We start from the raw sequence: 4,438 nt of genomic DNA on the forward strand, positions 1-4,438 counted from the left end.
GAAGAGATGAAAATGAACTTGATCCAGAGAATTGCAACATCTCCTAAGCCCAATGAACTCCCCATCTCTGATCTTACCCATTCTCTTTAATTTCTGCCATTTACTTTTATGAGAAAATCCCCCATTCCCATTTACAATTCTGCAATTTATTTCCAGTCATTTACTTCCAGTCCTTTAATTCTAGCATTTACTTTTCTGTTATTTACATTCCCGCCATTTTATTTTCTATAACTCTCAACCCAAATTCTGGATTTGCTCAACTAGAACATTCTTCTAATTAAAGTTGCTTGATCAATCAATCCCTGTGGGATTCGACCTCACTCTATTGTGAGTTTTTACTTGATGACAAATTCGGTACACTTGCCGAAGGGAGATTTGTTGAGAGACAAGTTTTCCGCGCATCAAGTTTATGGCGCCGTTGCCGGGGATTGATTGTGCATCAACAATGATTAAATTGGAAGATCACTAGATTGAGCATTTTTATTTTTGTGAATTTCATTTTCTGTTTGAGTGATTTACTTTTTGTTTTAGTTAAACTCCTTCCCTTCCCCCTCTACTCTTTTGTTTTTCTTTGTTATTTTCAATTCTGTTTGCTAACCCACTAACTGTTTGATATATTGCATCACCCACAACTAACAGTAATTCTGACACAAATACTTTCTGCACCTATCTTTTCTTGCTTGCACTTGATGGTTGTATGACAGGGAGAAGAAGGGGGGCTTCAACTTCCTTCGATTCTGAACCTGAGAGGACCTTCCTTAGATTAAGGAGGGAGGCAAGAGGAAAGAAAGTGGTTGGTGCTGAGGAAGAAGAGGAATTCTTTGAAACAATGGAAGACAACATGGAAAACCATCATGAAGAAGAGGATCACAACCATGGGGGAGGAGGTAGAGCAAATCATGCTGGGGAGGATAGAAGAGTTTTGGGCTCTTACATCAATCCAAACCCAGGCAATTGTGGAAGTAGCATCCAAAATCCAACAATCCATGCCAACAACTTTGAATTTAAACCACAACTCATCACCCTTGTTCAGAACAACTGTTCGTTCGGAGGAGGTGTTCAAGAAGACCCCAATCAACATTTGACCACCTTCCTGAGAATATGTGACACAGTAAAGTCTAATGGTGTTCACCCTGACGCCTATAGACTGCTCCTATTTCCATTCTCACTTAGGGACAAAGCAGCCAAGTGGCTGGAATCTTTCCCAAGGGAAAGCTTGACAACTTGGGAAGACGTGGTGAACAAATTCTTAGCAAGATTTTACCCTCCTCAACGAATCAATAGGCTGAGAGCTGAGGTCCAAACTTTCAGGCAACAAGATGGTGAGACTCTATATGAAGCATGGGAGAGGTTCAAGGACTTAACAAGGAGGTGTCCACCTGACATGTTCAACGAATGGGTGCAGCTGCACATTTTCTATGAAGGACTCTCTTATGAGTCAAAGAAGGCTGTAGACCATTCATCCGGAGGATCTTTGAATAAGAAGAAGACTATTGAAGAAGCCATAGATGTTATTGAAATAGTAGCAGAGAACGACTACTTCTATGCTTCCGAAAGAGGGAACACAAGAGGAGTAATGGAGCTAAACAATGTAGATGCTCTGTTGGCCCAAAACAAGCTCATTACCCAGCAGCTGGCTAACCTCACCAAGAAGATGGAGATGAACCAAGTAGCAGCAATCTCCACTTCATCAACAACCCAAGAAGGAGTGAATGAAGAAGCAGAGGGGAGTCAGGAGCAAGCCAACTACATTGGGAATTCACCAAGGAAAAACTATGATCCATACTCCAAGACCTACAACCCTGGATGGAGAAACCACCCAAACTTTGGGTGGGGAAGTGAGCAAGATCAAAACCAAGACCAGAGACGTTACAACTCCAACAACAATGCAGCTCATCAGTAGTTCACACAGAGGACATCTCAACACCCCACAACAACACTTCTCCACACGCCTATCAAAACCAAAATAGCACATCTGCTCCGAATCACTCATCAATTGATGACAAGCTCTCTAAGATTGAAGCCTTACTTGAAGGAATATGCCAAGAGATTCAAGAAAATAAGGTGTTCAAAGAGGAGGTGCGAGCCAATATTAAGAACCAGGGAGAGACCATCAGGAAGCTGGAATTCCAGGTGGGATATTTAGCTGAGAAGATTCCCAAATCTACTGATAGCTTCCCAAGTGACACGGAGAAAAACCCCAAAGGAGAAGCAAAGAAAGTAAGATGGAAAGATTGCAAAATGGTCACTGCGAGTGATCAAGAGACTGAAGACAAGCAAGGCAAACTTTACAAACAACCTGAAGACAACTCAACAAAGGAGGAGGATAGAGATCTCCAAGAACCAGAAATCTCACAACAAGAGCTGCTGAAGCTCTATGCACCCTTCCCTCAACTGCTCAATGGTACTGTGGAAAAAAGAATATACTCAAGGTTCCTAGACTTGTTTGCATCTCTGCATGTAAACATACCATTCATCAAGGCAATTCAACAAATGCCTGCATTCATCAAGTATATAAAGGAACTTCTTCCCAAGAAAAACTCACTCAAAGGAGGCCAGACTATAGTGATGAACAAGGAATGTAGTGCCCTTATTCAACCTGAGCTGCCTACAAAAAGAAGAGACCCAGGGAGTTTTCACATCCCTTGTGCCATAGGTGAAACTATGTTCGATAGAGCACTATGTGATTTGGGGGCCAGCATCAACTTACTGCCCTTATCCCTGGCGAAGAGGATGCAGATCAATGAGATAATACCCACAGATGTAATCATCAGACTGGCTGACAAAACTCAAAAGCAAGCAATAGGAGTGGTGAAAAATGTATTGCTAAAGGTTGGGAAATACTTTCTCCCAACAGACTTTGTCATCCTGGACATGGAAGAGAGTCACACTCATCCAATCATATTGGGAAGACCATTCCTAGCTACGGCTAGAGCACTTATCGATGTAGAGAAAGGGGAGCTAATATTGAGAATCCATGATGAACGACTCAGCTTCAATGTTTTCAAACTCTCACAAGAAACAGATCAAGAGGACAAGGAAACAAGCACTGAAGTATAGCCATTTCATTCTGAGATCCCCTTAATAGATAAACAAGGAAAACAGCAATTGCCACAGCTCAAGGAAAAGTTGGAGGAACCTAAACCTCTAGAGGCAGGTGAAGACAGCATCACAACTCCTTGGAAAAAAGAGGTCACCAAGGGGAAGGAAACCTCAAAAGAAACAAAGAAGAAGGTACCAAGGAGATGGAGGAACAAGAAAATCCCTACGGAAGACTTCTCTCCAGGGGATAGAGTTGTCTCAGCTTACTTCCCAGATATTCCCCCTAATCTCCCCACTGTACCATCTCAGTTACCCAAGGTCTTCACTATCAACAGAGTTCTTTCCCTGGAATATGTGGAGATCATTGATCCAACCAATGGATATAAGTCCACAGCAAGAGGGGAGGACTTTAAGCACTACCAACCACCCTGATGAGGGAAAAACGTCAAGCTAGTGACGCTAAAGAAGCGCTTCATGGGAGGCAACCCATGTTTTATATGTTTTTAAAATAATGAATAAATCAATGTTTATGAATTTCAACCCAAACTTGACAAACACTTGGTGCAATCTTTATCATGCAGTATATAGTGAAGAACAAGTTTGGTGTTCAAAGCAAACCAAGATGCATGCTAGTCTTAGGAGCTTTGAACAAAACTTTTCATCACATTGCTTCAAACTAAGTTTGGTGTCACCCCATGGTGCCACCAAAATGCATATAAGGACCCACCAATAGTTAGTTAGTTAGTTGGAATTCATAAATAAACAATCAAATCCTTTCTTCCCTTTTATTAATATTAGCCGTAAAGTTCATATGGTCATTTTAATATCTTTTCTTACTTTTCTTAGTTTGTATTTATAGGAAAAGAAAAGGAGCATTAAAAGGGATAGATTGGACAACCAAACAAAGAAGGTTCAGACACCACAAAAGGAGGGGCTACACACTTGTTCTAAAAAGGGAATACATCGAAAAATGTTGCCATGCAACATTGAAAAAAATGGCACCCCTAGAAGACCGAGCAATCCCCATCATAAAGTGATGATCCTTGTCTTCTAGCCATGCATAACCCCAACCGTCCATCAAGTGACCACTTCATCAATCTACACCCTCCATTCTCTCACAACTTCTCTATATAAACGACCCTTGTCCGTACCACCCTTCATTGTCATCACACACCCTTCACCACTCTTCCTTTCGGTACAAGACACCCTCTATCCGATTATAAACATTCCTTCCCTCACTCTCTTCATTGCCATAAAACCCTAAACAACCAAAAGTCTCCACAACCTTACCACCTTCACATATTAACTATCATTCATGGCATCTTCGGGTTCTAAAAGAAGGAAGGGAAAGGAACCCATGGAAGAACACCCATATGATGAAAGGAGATTTAGAAGC

The 4,438-nt window shown here is 41.5% G+C and overlaps 1 non-coding gene across 1 annotated transcript; it reads right to left on the reverse strand.

Moving 5' to 3' along the window:
* Positions 1 to 1,282: 1,282 nt before the first annotated feature.
* LOC148553653 (small nucleolar RNA R71) lies at positions 1,283 to 1,386 on the reverse strand. Its single transcript, XR_015892636.1, has one exon. It is a non-coding gene; the product is annotated as a small nucleolar RNA R71 (small nucleolar RNA).
* Positions 1,387 to 4,438: the final 3,052 nt, after the last annotated feature.

Source organism: Arachis ipaensis, chromosome B7 (genome assembly GCF_059453495.1).
Source record: "Arachis ipaensis isolate K30076 ecotype BB chromosome B7, ASM5945349v1, whole genome shotgun sequence".
Lineage (NCBI taxonomy): Eukaryota > Viridiplantae > Streptophyta > Magnoliopsida > Fabales > Fabaceae > Arachis > Arachis ipaensis.